Source organism: Lagopus muta, chromosome 6, assembly GCF_023343835.1.
Source record: "Lagopus muta isolate bLagMut1 chromosome 6, bLagMut1 primary, whole genome shotgun sequence".
Classification (NCBI taxonomy): Eukaryota; Metazoa; Chordata; class Aves; order Galliformes; family Phasianidae; genus Lagopus; species Lagopus muta.
Genome location: NC_064438.1, coordinates 41,387,583 through 41,406,079, shown reverse-complemented (window position 1 = coordinate 41,406,079; position 18,497 = coordinate 41,387,583). Strand labels below are relative to the sequence as shown.

At 36.5% G+C, this 18,497-nt stretch overlaps 1 long non-coding RNA gene across 1 annotated transcript in view; it reads right to left on the bottom strand.

Annotated features, from left to right (window-relative positions):
- Window positions 1-8,454: 8,454 nt before the first annotated feature.
- Window positions 8,455-18,497, bottom strand: part of LOC125694355 (uncharacterized) — a 93,612-nt gene continuing 83,569 nt past the window's right edge. Inside the window, exons 8-9 of the long non-coding RNA XR_007377523.1 lie at window positions 13,123-13,185; window positions 8,455-11,411 (exon numbers count right to left, since the gene is read on the bottom strand). This is a non-coding gene — a long non-coding RNA (uncharacterized LOC125694355). The remainder of the gene's footprint in view (window positions 11,412-13,122; window positions 13,186-18,497) is intronic.

Below are 18,497 nucleotides of genomic sequence, written 5' to 3'. Positions count from 1 at the left end.
AAGAGAGTCTTTGTACTCTGGAGGAAGGGACGGGCTACTTAGAGAGATTACAAGGAAGTTCCTAAGATATGCAGGGAGGAAGTTAGGACGGCAAAAGCCCAACTTGAACTCAGACTTGCCACTGAAGTAAAAGAGAGTAAATCCTTTTATAAATATATCAGTGGTAAGAGAAGAACCAGGGACAATTTCTACCCTTGATGCAGTGGGGAATGTGACCACTGAAGATAAGGAGAAGGCTGAGGTCCTCAACACCTTCTTTATATCTGCCTTTAATAGGCAGATCACTTATCCTCAAGACACTTTACATCCTGAATGCTGGAAGCCTGGAATGCTACACAGAATACACCCCCAGTGATTCAGGTGGAGACAGCTAGAGAACTCCTCCTCCATCTGGACTGCCACAAGTCCATGGGACCAGACGGGCTTCATCCTAAGGTACTGATGGAGCTGGCAGGGGTGATGACCAAGCCACTCACAGCCATCTACCAACGCTCCTGGTTATCTGGAGAGGTCCTAGAGGACTGGAGGCTTGCTGATGTGACTCCCATCTACAAGAAGGGCCATAAGGAGGATCCGGGGAACTACATGCCAGTCAGCCTGACCTCTGTACCAGGGAAAGTTATGGGGCAAATTATTTTGAGAGAGATTACACAGCATGTGTGTGGTGTCCAGGGTATCAAGTCCAGCCAGCACGGGTTTATGAAAGGCAGGTCGTGCTTGACCAACCTCATCTCCTTCTACGACTGGGTGACCAGACAGGTAGATGAGGGAAAGGCTGTTGATGCAGTATATCTAGACTTCAGCAAAGACTTTGACATGGTCTCTCACAGTATTCTTCTGGGGAAATTGGCTGCCCATAGCCTGAACATGTATACTCTTCTTTGTTTAAGGAACCTTCTAGAGGGCCGTGCCCAGCAGATAGTGGTGAATGGAGCTAAGTCCAGATGGCAACCCGTTACAAGTGGTGTCCCCCAGGTGCTGGTACTGGGGCCCATCTTGTTTAATATCTTTATTGATGACCTAGATGAAGGGATTGGGTGTACCCTCAGTAAGTTTGCAGATAATATCAAGTTGGGAGGTGGTGTCGATCTGCCTGAGGGTAGTGAGGCCCTTCAGAAGGATCTAGATAAGCTGGATCACTGGGCTGAGGTGAATGGGATGAGGTTCAAAAAAGCTAAGTGCTAGGTCCTGCACTTTGGCCACAACAACCCCATGCAGTGCTGCAGCCTTGGGACTGAGTGGCTGGATAACTGTGAAGAGGAAAGGGACCTGGGGGTGTTCATCGATGCTTGGCTGAACATGAGCCAGCAGTGTGCCCAGGTGGCCACGAGGGCCAATGTCATCCTGGCCTGCAATAGAAATAGTGTGACCACCAGGAGCAGGGAGGTGATCACCCCTCTGTACTCAGCACTGGTGAGGGTGCACTTTGAGTACTGCGTTCAGTTCTGGGCCCCTCAATGTTGAAGCCCTGGAACGTGTCCAGAGAAGGGCAATGAAAGTGGTGAGGGGTCTGGAGCACAGGTCTTATGAAAAGCGACTGAAGGAGCTGGGATGGTTTAGTCTGGAGAAGAAGAGGCTCAGGGGAGACCTCATTGCACTCTACAACTTCCTGAAGGGAGGTTGTGATGAGGAGGGGTTTGGCCTCTTCTCCCACACAACAAACAGGACCCAAGGAAATGGCCACAGATTGTATCAGAGGAGGTTTAGGTTAGACATGAGGAAAAACTTTTTCTCTCAGAGAGCGGTCAGGCAGTGGAGTGGCTGCCCAGGGAGGTGGTGGAGTCACCACCCCTGGCAGTGTTCAAGAGGCGTCTGGATGAGGAGCTATGAGATATGGTTTAGTGCTTGTGGTAGCAATGGTTATGGGAGGACGGTTGGACTAGGTGATCTTGAAGGTTGTGTCCAACCTTGTGATTCTATGATTCTATTTAAATGTTGGAACACTTTTACTGCATACACTTATACAGGCCATTACTGGTAGAATTTTTGCCTAAACAATGTAACAGATTTCTCTCTCCTAGTATATTCAGTACATTCAGATCAGTTTGTTCTCCTTTGGAAAAGTAGAAACATTTCTTTCACTGCTAATATCACTAATACTTCAGCATATACAAAGGTCCTTTATTCAAATTACTGACTATATACCCCAGATAAGCCAGTATTTGATTCTAAGACGTATAGGAAAGTAAAGAATAAATATACCAATAAGTATTCAATGTATAAATGAAGTAAAGGCTTCAATTTAACTTGCTATATAAACCAAGGCTTTGCTTGAAGGCAAATTTCATTTTGTATCTTTCCTGTTTGCATAATTATGCCTTTGCTTTACTAGTATATGTGTTACTGTTATAAAGTACTGCGTATTTGATGCTTGCCCATGGCTATGCAGAGATCTCTGCTAATGGAAGGTTGAACAGCATTAGGACCACATTATAAATAGCAAGCTATATTTAAGGTCTCAATTGGGAACTTTTTGTCTTATTTCCCTTTGCAATTTGCTAACCCTAATTTTCAAAATATTTCCTGCTGTTCCAAAAGTGTAGACCCTATAAATGTCACAGATGATGAAGAATGGGTCATGTTAGTAAAGTGACACTTGCACTATTTCTTTTACAAATTTTGTTACACAGTCCATTTAACTTCTTGACTCAAATGTTTTGAAATGCCAACAATATGATTATACAAGTGATTAGTATGCAAAGTATTCTGAGATAACCAGAATCCCTTGGTTCTTCATTTCAACTGCTGGACCTTTGATCATCCTTGTGGCTGGCCCTCCTCTGGACCCATCAAATGTTAAAAAAGCAGTGAAACTGACAGCCTTACTATATAAAAATCTGGAAGTTTCTTCAAAGATTTCTGTCATTCTTAAAGGATCTACCAAATGGAAAGGATACCACCATGGCTAAGTCAAGAAGAATTGTGAAATTCAATTATTTAGATAGAAATTAAAAGGATCAAATTTTATACCCATTTTTATTTCATCTCAGAAATTAGAGCCTGTTTAAAGACCACAATAGAACACCCACATGCCTGCATTTCTTCTCTTACTCTTAAACTGGATCACATAGTACACATTATTTGAAATAGGAAAAAAAAAAAACCAGCTCATAAAAGATCAGTGGAACCTGATTGTGAGCTGCATATTTACATGTATGACTTGGAATTTCATTCATAGGAACAAGTAACATTCCAGAACATGAGTGGCTTTTCATCAGAGCCCTGACTTAAAGGAACAGGCTTCACATAAAACCATGATTTAATGCTATTGGATGTTTTCCTGCCTAAGAGTCAGGACTGGTGTTGGTGAACTACATAGAAATCACAGTATCAGATTTAGTATATGCAGCCAAAACACTTACATGCTGTACGAATCCAAGAGAATGATGTATCATGTAGGGTAGCTTGTTCAGGCGTACTGAGTGATCCCTTCAAGCAAATCTGTGATTCTGTTTTGACACTGTTATATTAAGGGGGCATGTGTAGATATTAATTGCACATTCAAAGAATCCTACTGTTTACACTTAAGATACAATAAAGCAAAATATAAATAAAAAGAAGCAGCGATTATTTTTGGTCAAAATATTTCAATTTCATTTTTACCTTAGCTTCCCAACAACTACCAATTGAAACTCTAGTATGCAGAAGTAATCTAGTTCTCTCAGATTATTCTCAGGATAAAATGATCTTCTGCTGGAATATGCTGCTATGATAAGCAGCAATCAACAATTTACATTTAAAATCAACAGCTGCCAGTAAGAATTTGCTGAACATTAATTTAATGATCTAATGGTGTAACCAGTAGGGTAATCAGTATGGTGTATAGCAGGGTATTCTGTCAAAGGAAAAGTTGAAGTCTGGCTGCAAATATAAAGAAGACAGCCAATCATCTCCATAAAGCAAGGATGCTTATTCAATTGACAGAAGGAACAGATTTCTTTCCTCACCCCATATTATTCAGTAATGATAATATATATATTTTTAACAGTCTCTGTTTTATTTGCAAAAGTGATTGTATACCATCTAAATGAAGAGATTAGTACACAGCATGAGGCCATAGAGAAGGAGAAGCATTTCAAACAGCTATCTGATTTTTATTCAATCTTGACCACTGTCTTGCTCTAGTGTATAGGAGGGAGATGAGGTTCTTTTAATATCTGTATATCAGGTGTGAGATTAAGAAACAACAGTTCAAATGTTGGTCCAACCAGTTTATTATAAATCCTAATTAGGGAGACAGGGAAGGGAAGGAGGGTGATAGAAAAGATAGGAAAGAAACAAGAATTGCATGAAGTGAGGATAGTCACCACCAGGATCCAGCAGTGGTCCCACTGCACACCGTTTCGAAGGTCCGAGCCAAAAGCAGCAGGGGGAGAGCAGCAGCAGTGTGACCGGCCTTGGGCAGCAAGCAAGTAGCAGGAAGAAGTCGCAGAGCCAATCGGGGACAAAGCAGCAGAACTCAGGTAGCAGGCCCAGGAAAGTCTGTCAGCATGCAGGCATTCCGTAGTGAGGAATCTGATGGCATACACCTTTGTACTTCTTCAGCATTGAGGTAGGACTTGCGCAGAGCAAGTTCAGGAGGGAGAGAGGCAGGTTCTGAGGCTCCTCATGGCAGAAATCTCTTCTTCTTCATGAGGAATCTGTTGCTAGAAAAACCTCATGGTTATAGGTCCCCTTTTTATCCTTCTTCTGCCAGCCTATGTGACATCCCTGGGTGCTTGAGCAAGAGTCATGTGAGTACCCCTGAGATGGCCATCTTCCTCAAGATAAACCCACACAAAAGACTGCTACCTGGCCATTAATCTGCAGCTTATCACTCCCTCGTTGCCCTTAGCCTTGTCCATCTGCGCCCCTCAGACAAAGGATTTCACAACCCTTGCCCAGGACTTGCTTGGACTTGTCCATCTGTGTCCGCAGCAAGCTTTGATACAATGATGTAAAAGAATAATCTCTTACAACCACATAATGCAGAAAAAAAAAAAAAAAAGACTATTGGGGTATTCACAGAAAATAATATTATAGATGCATATGAGTATGGTGGTTTGTTCCCAATTTATTAGGCAGGAAAAAAGCCAACAGAAACTCAGCAAGATAAAAACTGTGGGCACAGTTGATCTGTCTTAGGTACACTGCCATAGAGAACCATTTCTAACGCATTTATTAACATTCACTACATAGATATACAGGTTGTAGTCCCATGACTTTTAACCAATAGATTTGTATAAAGAGGGATATGTTAGGCTTATTTCAAAGAAAAATAATGGTTCAAATTTGGTTTCTATAAGCAGGAATCTTAGGGATCTTTTACGTAGCTAACCTGCCTTAGCCATAATATACTTGTTTAATGATGAGCATTTTTAAAATTATAGTATTTGTTTGGACAATGCTGTTTAAAAATATGGTTTGAGTTCTGGGTGGTCCTGTGTGGAGCCAGGAGTTGGACTCGATGATCCTTGTGGGTCACTTCCAACTAAGAATATTCTATTATTCTATGATTCTCCTTGTGTCTTTTTTCTGCAGGGAGTACTATTCTCCTTCAGTGAGCAATGTTTATTTCGGGGGCATTTTTCTCCTTAATACTGGACTGGCTTGAGTCCAGAAGCCTTTAGCTGTGGAAATTCAGCCTCAGTCACACATACATAAATTGTTTTGGCTAATGTTTTACTACGATTTATATTTACTTACACAGCAGAGACTAAGCCAAAGGCTGAAGCTGTGCTTCCTTCCACTTTGAAGAAAGTATAAAGATATAAACACACATTTAATCATAAGTCCAACAGTCTGCAGACTTCTTGAATATGAACAGATGTCTTATCATAAAACAGTTCTCTCTAAATCATTTGAGCCAATTATTATGTCCTCCTTACAGTCTTTAACTGAGTCTCCAAAAGTTTTTTATTTTTTTACACAAGTACATTAATTTTTAGTGTTTATTGAGAAAACCATTGATAAATTTAATTCCCAAATATACTGCTTTCTACTTTTTCATCTTGAAGACGACTTGTGATTGGTATCATATCTAAAAGTTAAGCACTGTATATGCTTATAAATTAAAGTACGTACTTCCCATGGTTCCTAAGCTCTTCCAATCTCAAAATAGTGGCATATTATCCATTAAAAAAATCAAAACTTTGGACTTGATTTTTTTTTAATGTTATTTGTGTGAGAAGGACAAGGAGGTCATGAAAAAAAAAAAGATAATATTAATATTTTGTTGCTTGAGAAAAAAAAGGTAGTAAGCTGGAGCCATCCATTATTAGAATCTTCAGTTGATTCAAAAGACAGAGAAAGTGTTTTCAGATAATCATAGATAGGTTTCGATTGGAAGAGACATTGAAGATCATCCAGTTCGAACCTGCTATAGGCAGGGACACCTTCTACTAGATGGTGTTCAAAGCCCCATCCAGTCTGGCCTCAGAAAACTCCAGGGTGCAGTTATTCACCTTCTTGCTGGGCAACCTGTTCCAGCATAACACCACCCTTGCAGTAAAGAATTTCTCCCTAATATCTTGCCTAAATCAATTCTCCTCCAGTTTAAAGCTATTTCCCTTCATTCTGTCAATCGTTATTTAAATAAATTCAGATTTCATATCATTTTTATTTTTATTTTTTAAGAATCTTAACAGTTGTCAATCACAAAAATAAAGTAATAGGAAATGTTGCTCCCTTTAATTTTTTAATTTTTAAAATGGTGAATTTGGATGGCTGTAACTGCTGTGTGTATCAATATATTTCTTAGTGGTGGACAAATAATTTTTCATAGAACAAAAAGTAGTTCAAGAAATCAGTGGAGGCAGGTATATATTGCTGAGAAGTTATTCTTTGTAACACATTTTCATAGTAATGCAAATTTCACATTGAATATGTTTGACTCTACATCAGTGATTGTAAAATGAATCCCAATTTAAACAAACACTTGCTTCTCATAAAATAAACATAATATTCAGATATATTGTAAGAGTGTCTTTATATAATCAAATTTCTCACACATTTTAAATTTAAGTAAGAATTATTGTTACAGAAGTAGATAATTAAAATGGAGGAGGTAAAAAAGATCATTTCAAACAAGTCATTTGGGAAAAAAATCAGGTGAAAAAAAAAAAAACAAACATGGCATGCCAAGATACTAGAGATAAAAAAATTAAAAAAAAAAAATAAAAAATTCTTGTCCTATACAACATCTCAGATTACAATTGCTGGTAGAAGAAACAATTTACAAATAGATAAAATGAACTTTCATAAATGGCTAGTTTACTGTCCTTTTGTTTCTTATATCTTATATATAATTTATATCTTGATTTCCTAAAAAAATTTAAAATATTTTTTAAGTGCAGTATTTTGAGTATTTAAAAGCAATACATCCATGTGCACAAGCATTAACAGACTTATCACAACTAAGTACTAAAGTACTTCTATTTGAAAAGCCTTTTCATTGACAGCAGTAAAAATATAACTCTTTTTGAAACTCTTTGAGTTTCAGCATAAAATCTGAATTTAACCATCTAAAAACAAGTTTTTATCCAAATATGGATTTGAACAAAAAGAGATAAAGTAAATCCTTTGACTCAAAGAACACCTTAAATATGCAGTGTCACGTGGTACAAAGAAATAATTTAACATGAACTGCTGCTGAGAGGAGGACAAGAAGATCAATATTTGAAGAGAGAAGAAAGTACACAAGGTGAAATAGGTTACTACAAACTCATTTTACTAATGCAGATAAGAAGGCTAATTCCCAGTGAGAATACCCTGTTACAGCAATTTTATCAACATAACAAGCAGTTTTTATACTTGATTTTATTGTTTAGTGGATTGAGAAGAACATGTAATTTGACTTCAAAATGACAACTGGATCAAAGGTAATAAGAACTCCTTTACAGAAATATCAGGGAAATCTTACTCAAATGGAGATGCTGAGAACAATGATGGGCAACATCTAGGAAAAATCAATATTTATATTCTATAAAGTCTTAAATGAAATGAAAAGAAATGTGTCACGGAGTTGATCAGATCAATCTATGTCCGTGACAGGGGCGACAGGCCTCTGCCCTCCCCCCCCACCCCAGTCCCACGAAAATGGGAAGGAAAGAAGGGAGGAAAAGAGCAGCGGCAACAATCTATGGAGGAAAACTTATTTTACTATAATATTGGAATACAAGATAACACAATATATACAATTTAATTGAAATTGAGATTAATAAATCAGACAAGATGAGAGAGAGAGTTTCCGGGACCGATTCAAACCTGAAAAGCTTGGAACGGCTAGGAAAGCACCCTCCAGCACCCACTGCAAGGCAGCAAGAGCGAGCCCCCCCCACCCGGAAGGGTCAGATCCCGTGACTGCTGTAATGTACAGGGATAGGTAGCTGGGACTGGGGCAGTGACACTTTAATGCCCCGTACACTACATGATGTTTTGATGTGGAATACTGAAACCATTAAAAAAAAAAAAAAAAAAAAAAAAAAAAAAAACATAGAACCATGACAAAATGAAAATGTATTCAGGTACTGATGCCGTTCCTACACAGGTTTAGAAGCCATAGATGTATCGATTAGGAGAAACCTTTTCCTTTTTTCCTTTGCACCTCACATCTCTATTGGGTAAACTTCATTTCTAATACAAGGTACTTTCTTATTTCACTGAAATATCTATGTTATTTTGAAGAGTCATCAATTCTAGATGATCAAGTGTCTCTCCTTGTACTGCAATAATCTGTTTACACTGGGACTGAAGATATTTGATTATGACCTGCCAAATAATACTCTAACTGCACTCAGGCAACCTCACATCTAGTTGTATTCTCAAGTCATGTTTCTAAATGAGAGTAGCTGTTTTATTTTTCTAACAGAAGGCTTAAAAGAGAGAAAGATGAAGCTTTAGCTCTACCTGGTGTTTTAGAAACAGACATGAGGAAAAAAACTCTTTTTGTGCAAAATAATCCTGAAGAGGAAGCAGAAAATATTCACAAAACTAGAGAAATTACAAGAAAAAAGTGTAACAGCTGCAAAAATATAAAAATGACTATAAGGAGAAAGAGAATTATCAAGCTGTCCCGATACAGACTAAAAATAGTTCAAAACTTATTGAGTTTTATGTAAATCCCTCCAGTCTTATCAGGTTGACTACTGTAAGAAGATAATTTCTTGCTGTCGAACAAATTTATTTTAAGAGACCAAAGCTTAAATAAGTACCAGTGCTTTGTGCCCCTCCCCTAAACGGGCACCCCCAAGGGAAAGAAGAACAGAAAGTATGGATCAGACGTGTGCAGAAAAGTCTGTGCTGAATTTGCCAAGTGTGTTTACCATATTGCACTGTTTCATAACCATAGTTTCTCTCTGATCTATATAATTTCATGTTTTATTTTTCATTACAAAGTTTAAAAGAAAGGCTATTTCCTAACTCTGCAGCTACCAATGTATGCTGGCAAAGAACATTCTTGTCACACATTGTAAAGTATTTTGACCCTTAAATACAGAACATAAAACTCAATTCCTGATTCTACCTTTTGCCTTAAATGATACTATTATCATGTGAAACTCTACCACTGGATTTAAAAAGGACAATGATTTTTTCAAACAGAAAAATCTTTGAGTTGTTCATCAAAATTGATTGGAAACCAAAATAAATAAAATGAAAGAAATTATCTTCTCTTTGAGGGAGTTTCTCCTAATATATGACAACCCCATAGTGCTTTATGAACAGTAAGATTCACAACGGCAACATCACTTTTTAAGTTACTAACATTAGCTGCTTCATTCAGATGATAAATCTAGAAAGTACAGAGATTCCAAACCACAGTAATATCTGCTGGAGTGTTTGTGTCAACTGGAATTTAAGATGGGTAGCGCCAGAGTAATTTTAAGAGAGAAAAGTGGAAGAAATATCTCAAAAAGTCAGGCAAAACTACATTCTACTGCTTCTTACTGAGAAACTTATTCCACTATGTCAATTCTTTCTCCTAAGGCTCACGTAGATTAGTTTTGCATACAAACTGTAAAATATATATTAGCTGGGAGTATTTACGTAACTAATGTATGTATGAAACACATACCCAGTCGAAAATTGTCAAGCTTATTCTTATCAAACATATTTAGAATGAACATTTAAAGTGAAGAATAACCCAAAAACATAAAAATCATAAAAATTCTTACAGCAAAAGAAACATAAACAGTAAATAAATAAATAAACAGGAGTCAAGTAAGTCGTGATTTAAGGTAAAATTTCTATTTTTGTTTAGCTGTGATTTCTTATCCAGTTTTGTTGTTTTGTTTTAAATACAACCACAAGCTAAACTCTTTTGGTTAAATATTTCTAGCTTGTTGTTGTTTGTTTTGTTTTTAATGAAAAAGTGCACAATTAGCAGTGCTAGAGAATTTAGTAAATTCTCTTAGCTTTTCTGGCTTTTCTAAACTTTCCCTGGGACACTCATTAAAAAGAAGGCAAGGTGGATTTAGCCTTAATTTTGGCAAACTGCTGATTAGAAAAACACTGGGGGCTAATTTTTCTCCAACATTTCAGTTTAACTAAGACTGTAAGGAAACAGTTTCAGATGATAGATTGGATGATAGGCATTGAAGAAATACTTGGGGGGAAAAAAGGAAAAAGAATAGGCACAAATAACTGCTCAGGTGATCTGAGAGAAAACATCAATATGTTTTATTAAGAGGAGAGATATATTGCTATTTCTTTATTTTTTTTATTTTTATTTGTAATACAAGGTGCGTTTTCCCTTAAGGTTTTAACTTGGAAACAGCTGGTATTCTGAGCCAAGGACCTAATAAGTGCTAAATTAGCAACCTTACAACTAAGGTTTTGTTATAATTGTCCCAAGTGATTGTTACAAGAGATGAGGATAGCAGATGTAAGAGACTTGACATACTCACAGTCTGTATTGGTGTAAATCACACAAAAAAAACCCACATTAGATCTATTTTATGTTGTCTACAGAGTCTCTTTAACCACTAGTAAGGGAGTCATTCAAACTGTGCTAATTAAAAAACTCTTAGCAGCCATTTTGATAAAATGTATTTGACTAAATGCAGGATAGTAAAGACAGGAACTGATGAAGCAATTAAATAGAGCGAATGCTTCACAAAAAATGAGAGGCTCAGATCCAAAGTTTGAGAAGTTCAATGCTTCTTGTATAGTTTTGAATACAAGTTCATGAACACAGTTTTATTATTGATGCTCAGAAACATCATACTGGTCAAAACTCAATGTGTGAGGCAAAGACAGGGTTTTAATTACATTATGAGTTCTAACAGTAATGAAAGGGATTATGTTGACATCTTGCACAGATGATCATTTTCCATCCACATATCCTGAGAGTTAAGGATGGCAGGTAAGGAATGGAGCAGTAGTACACAGGACCTTATGTGAGATGCTCAGGTGGCATTTTGGCCAAAGCTATTCTGGAAGCAAAAATGATTCCCTCAACAAATTTGGTTTCAGCTTAGGCATGCTACCCAGTCCCAAAGTTTAAAAGTTTGAAAGACTCATAATAGAAATATCATGTGTTGATTATATCATAGCATAATACCGAGTCTTACTAAACGATACTTAAAAACTGCAGAATATATAAAAGCACTAAAGCAGACTTCAGATAAAGTAGATATAAAATTCCATTCCTGTGGATGCAATTGTATTTCGAGCAAAGGAAACAGTAAGCAGAGGACCAAGGGTGTTTGTCATGGAAGTGTACTTGACATATAACAGAAATCTTGTCTACGTATCCCAAAGCTTGTTTGCTAAAGTAATTATCACCTTCTTCTCTTATTTCTGTGTCTGAGCTTTCTGCCATTCCCTCTTAAACCTGGAGCATGTGCTTTAATCCAGCATATTCCTTTCTCTTTCAAATTCCCTGAATTCAGATGAAGTAAACTGGATTGTGAATACTTAATAGATAAAACAACAGAAAATTGTAAAAATCACGTACTAACTTTTTGAACTGATACCTCTAGTAAATTTTATTTATTGCTATAATACCCACAGTACTAACAATACATCTTTGAACACATTGATTTTATTGAAGACTGAGAGCAATAACAACTTGGAAACAAAATGAAAAATGTAAAAAACATTTTCTCCAAATGTCTCTGCTCCTGTAATTCCTGTACAAGTTCTGTCAACATTTTTATCACAGAATCACAGAATTGTAGGGGTTGGAAGGGACCTCCAGAGATCATCGAGTCCAACCCCTCTGCCAAAGCAGTTTCCCTACAGTAGGTCGCACAGGTAGGCATCCAGGCAGGTCTTGAACATCTCCAGAGAAGGAGACTCCACCACCTCCCTGGGCAGCCTGTTCCAGTGCTCCGTCACCCTCACTGTAAAGAAGTTCTTGCGCATGTTTGTGCGGAACTTCCTATGCTGCAGTTAAATTTTTATATGTCATTTATGACATTTTTTATGTCACTCACTGTTTTCTAATCTGCAAAAATTCTGAAAATTGTTTTTTCAATGAAAAGCCCTCATTTTAATAATGAGTACTTTAACAACAACAGTAACAACAAAAGAGTTGTTGAAGCTACAGAAAATATTCCATAACAAATAATCCCCATTCAGGCAGCATTTAGGAAAGGAAAACTCATGGAGTCAGGAAGTTACACAGCTTGGTGCCTTTTTGCACACTATGAGACACCTGTGAGTCGCTCCTGTAGTTCTGTGTCACCATACAGGTGAGAATCAGCAGGAGTACTACACACTCAGCTTCCCCCATCATGTAGCAAAATGTTTTGAAAACTGGCTGAAATCTCCTAGTGTAAGAAAGCTTTTCAGAAAGTTTCCATTAAAGTTCTGCCTCTTAGACTGCCCAATGGCGAGTACTTAACTGGGAGTAGTAACGTTAGTTGCAACAACATGATCTGGTTTTGGCACCAAATCTGAAGAGGTGCATTTTCAAAATACTAATGTCCTCTATGTTAGAAGAATAAAAACAGGCCAACTCGCCAATTAATTCAAAAATTTGAAAGAAAAGACAGAGGAAATCCACAAGGAAATTTAAAACAAATAAGAACAAAAAATGGATCTGCTCAGTGGTATTTAAGAAAAAAATTGAATGATGCAGTGTAAGATGTTGCATGATCTCCTCACTAAAATTAAATAATTATCAATAATAGAGCTGACCTTCTGTCCTCAGAAGTTCCCTCTGTGAATGCCTTTTGCGCAGTGTTTCCAATGAGCTTGATCCTGAGAGAAGAAACAAAGAAAAATCTCAACGTAATACCTGTTTTGATTTTTCAATTGACATTACCAATGGCAAGAAGCTGAACAAACACTATCAAATCAAAACAATAAGATACAGCTAACACTTTTCTGAGAAATACAAACAGTGGATCTGAGGCCATTTTCTTGTTCTGTTGAGGGTGTAGACCGCTGAATCTTAAATACAAACCTGGGTTTCATATAGGTAGAAGAAAATATTGGCATTGGACCTGATCCATGCAGTAGAAAATTTTTTCATTTGAGCTTAGTGACACTGACGTGTTAGATGCTTCTTGCTTAGAGCGAGCTTTCCATATTACTTTGTTCTCTAAATTACTACTAAATATTTAGATGGCTTTATCAATGCTAAAACTGCTAAGATACAAAAGTAATATCTTTATTAAAATACTAAAAATATTTTTAGAGAGGAAAAAATATTTTTTGCAAATGATCTTTCATACATTATGAATAAACCTGTAAATTCAAGTCATGGGATAAATACTGTTTAATGTGTAACTATCAACATAGTAACTTCTCCATGAAGCTAAAATCTGAATCACACAAGTTGTCAGTCAGAAAAGAAATTGTAGCAGCTGTGTCTCTGCCTAAATTTCATTAAATTGAAACAAATACTTATTGCTCACATCTTATAACCTAAGTTTTATATTGTAATTTTTGTACATAGCTTTCTTTAGACTAAGAAAATTGTGTCACTAGGGTTTTACTGAATTCTCAATGAAAGAAATTTCTGATTATGCATTTTGTAAATATTGAAAATAGGTATGTCTCTTGTACAAACATTGAATACAAACATTCAACTTAAAAATTAGATTGACAACAAGCAAAATGCATCTAAAAGCATTACAAATACTTCTGCTTTTAATCAACCATGATTGCCAGAACACACACAAAAAAACAACGGTCAAGTGGATTTAAATATGTACATTCTTGTAATGTTGGCAGCTGATCACTTTGAGTTTTAGTTGTGTAAACCAGAGAGAGCCATGCTGTAAATAAAGAAATATAATGGCAATGGTTGTGAATTATGAAATTGTCTGGCCTAAATAAATGACCTAATGACTAGAAATCAAACATCTTTGGACTTTATATGATATTGGACTGGATAAACATAAAACTCAAATTACTACCAGCTCATTTTAGGCAAAGTGATTGAGAACATCAATTAAAAGAGTTAAGGAGAGTTCTACCAGATCATTTCATTCTTGGCTGAAATTGCTTATATTTTTTTGTGTGCCTATTAGAGGTTGCAACTTATTCCCCAGAATCAGTCTGTTAGCAAGATACTAGGCCATCAATATAACGTCAATCAGGTCAATAGAGCTTAGCATACCTAAAAATACTATCACCAATATGTCAACATTTATATTTAGCTTAAAATAAGACTTGGAGGGTGAGGGGGGAGGGATGGATGTACATTTTCAAATGTGGCAAACTTCATAGGTTATAACTTAGTTTACATAGGTATTATCCTTGTAAGAATAATACACAGACTGAAGAATAGACAATAGCAGTAAAAGGTTATATATTTCATGCTTTATGTTTATTATCTAGCTTCTGAATATGAAATAGCTCAGAGTTCTTGAACTCAGTTCTTTCAAGTAATGGTGGAGGTATATCAATCTTTTACATGCATCAATAATCCATCTAATTATACAAATATCCAATAATGTGAAAATATATATTACATAATTCATTCTAAATGCAGTTCAGTGCCAATGATTCTGGCTGTTCAAGTGCCCACTGCCTCCTCTCACAGTTACATGGCTGCAGGGTAAATCACCTCCACTTTCCAATCTAGTAGAAAATATAATCTCCTAACAACTAAAAATATTAGCTTCCCATTAGACCAGAAATTCAACTGATTTAGCCTGTTTGAGCACTACCTTCAGATCCAACACAGGAGAGAGAATATCAACAAAATGCAGAGGTTTGAAAAAGCACATAGATTTTTGATGGTAGTTGGGTAGCTTTTGGCACTACTGCCTAAATACCATCTAGGAAGGGAGAGAATAACTGGCCATGAGGGAAAAAAGGCAAATAGAGGAGATAAAAATGTAGCTTCAAAGCCTAATCAGCACACAGCCAAGCCATTTATCTAATGAATTCTTGTTCTAGACTTATTAGTGCCTATTTCTACATAAAAAGAACACTGATAAAATCAACAATAGCACTACAGCTTTCGAAAAAAAGTTCAATCTCCATCATCACCGTATCAAGTAGCCAAAACTACTACTACAGTACATCTCTGGCAGAGCTTGAAACAATGTATTTTCCCACTAACTTCAATTTCTTTATATAATAACATAATATTTAGTTTAAAAATTCTATTTAATTTGTGTCTTTGCCTTTATATTTAAATCTGTGACTCAAACATATCCCATACTTACAGTTGATAAAGACTTGAAGAGCTTCAAAGAAGCACTGCAGCTGAAAGCATGGAAAAAAGACTATACATCAACTGTAATCACTGGAGTGCTTACAGTGGACTTTTAGCTGTAGCAGGGATTTTTTTTTTTCCCCACTCTAAAAAGAGTGCACTTTGCAACAGAAGCACTTAAGCCTTAGTGGATCTATTGAATTCCATAGAGTACACTTCCTATGCCTGATTATGGCATGTTTTAGAAGTAGCTTTAATGGCTATTGAGGTTACTTTGGGCATTGCTGTCAACTTATACAGTATCAACTTATACAGAATATCACAGGCAGTAAACAAAAAAAAAATGGTAAAGGAAAACAGGGCAGGTGCTGTTGCAGTAATACTTCGTTATGCTCATTTCTGGGGCCATGAAGGAATGAGTAATATTAAGGGGGAATTTAACTTTTTTTTTTTTTTATCAATAGTTGGAAGGTGGGAACTTACTTCATAATGCAGGCTGACAATATTATCTTAGATTTTTCTCCTTTTGGTACTGGGAAAAAAAAATAAAAATGATATCTTATTAATTATACCTATAATCCAAATACAGAAACTTGGAATTATGCCATGATATATAGATTTGTTCATTCTGTTATACCAATGTGTCATTAGAGGAAAAAAAATAAAGCCATTATGTCCTGATCTTTGACAGTTTTCTGTTGCCACAGAAAGAGAAGTTCATTGGTAAAAAAAAAAAACAGTTGTTTATTTCTGTTGCTGAAATATTTATTGAAGGTAGATCAAGTAGAGAATCTAAAATGAGTTCCTGGGATAAAGGTCTTGAGAAGAACATCAGATTTTATCATATTTATGTTACATCTTAAGATAATATACTATGAAAGACATAAAGGCAGAAACTGAGCCAGGGTTTAAGTTTGGCCTGATATTTTCAGGGCTATTATTTGGAGATTCCAACATAAAATAATTTAGGAGCATATCATCTTCATCTCCCTTCTGGCTGGAATATTTCAAGTTGACTCTCAAGCTGTTCTTTAGGAAAACTCATCCAAGTCAGACATATGATTACCAAATTCAGAAGAGCAAAAGTAATGCAAATTTTCAATCAAGCCATTGTTTTTATATCTATTTGTCCTGCAATCAAGTTTTCTTTGATGAAGATTTTCTGCTGAAACAAAGACAAACTATGTCTTGGAACTATTACAAAAGCATTTTCAGACATAAAATATGTTGCTTTTTCTCCAATATCTAGTTGTTCACAGTCATAGGAAATTAAGAATACCTGTCTAGTCTGCCTCTTGATCCACAGAGGCAACTGAGGCAGCACATACGTGGAATGGCCAGACTACACCACCTGATTGCTGAGGTATTTGTCATCAGCACATAGCTCTGCTCTGCAGCCCTGAGCTCACCCAAATATCCTACACTTCTCTTTGGTTGTATTACCACTGTTTGACAGTACAGGGATGGGAACTTGTCCATGCAAGGCTGAGGACAAAGGCTAGCACAGAGAAGCGGCCACTTCACCCTCCTGGTTAATGAGCTGTGCAGATGGTCTCTTCCCTCCTTCATATTCTGCAGTCAGCTCAGGATATACCCTAAGAGCTCCCAGATGAAGGGACCACATATTGAGGACTAGCAAGAACTGATGGCTTCTCTATGGTTCTTGACACAAGATAGATTGCACAAGAATAACCCTGCCTGTAGGGTACACTTGCAGTTATCAGCACTATACTAAGTTATTATGAACTTATCCACTGTGTAATCTCTTCCATAGTGCTTTGATTGATTGATTTCTTTCTAGAAGTAGAAAGAAGCAAGATCATGGGATGCAAGATAAGAGGTAGCTTCATCTAAACCTAGACACGGTTTCTCCTGAAAGTAGAAATGCTTCTAATACTACCTTATAGAACATATACTAGGTAGGTCACTCCAAAAGTAATGCCTCCTTATTTATTTTCATAGAAAATACCAGATAAAAAGTAAACAATAACACCATTAGATAGAGTGAATTCTCAGTTATAGAACTCTAGTTTAAAATTGTAACAAGACTACCATGCATTTTTGCCAGTGATGACCAAGAACTTGCTTGCCGTCTAATGAAAAACCACTCCAGCAGAGGTTATCGTTTCACAGGTTTCACAAATGCTATGATAGCATCACTGTTGAAACACATGACCCACTACTCCACTGTATTGACAGACACGATGTTTTCCAAAAAGATTCCGCAACCATCAGTATCTGTCAGTAAGTGCCATTTTTTTTCCCATTGGACAAAATGAACTGCACAACTTTGTCTCATACACAAATCCGTCACATGCACTGAACACAATACTGCCATACTCCAACATTAGCTTCTGATGTCATGCACCAACTTACTAAAATAGGAGGCATTACTTTTGGAGCAGTCCTTGTACATTTTTTTTTTTAAATTCATATTCTCTCCTGCCTTACTCTCCTAAAATGTAAAGTTATGCCCACCAGAGTCATCCTTCTTGCATCTTTTCAATAGACATAACCATCACATTTGAAGCCACAATCAAGGCATTAATTCTGTACTACTTTCTTGTTATAACACATTTTAATTATTTTTTCAGTAACAGCCCATTTTTCACAGGAAACGATGGCAAGATTTTCATACATCACTGAAAGAGATGGAATTTGAGATTAAGAACCATGGAATAGCTTACAGCCAATTTGTACAGATGTAGATTCTGAATTTCTAGCAATGGTTGCCAAATAAGGTTGCAACATGACACCCATTAGGTGTATCAAATCAGTGAGCTTTGATGAGCTTAGGTCTGTCTACACTGACAATAGAGTAGTATCTTAGATGAAGGTTTTTCAGTGATTCATCAATTTCTTCTATATAATGCTGGAATTTTTTAATAAAACATGCTCA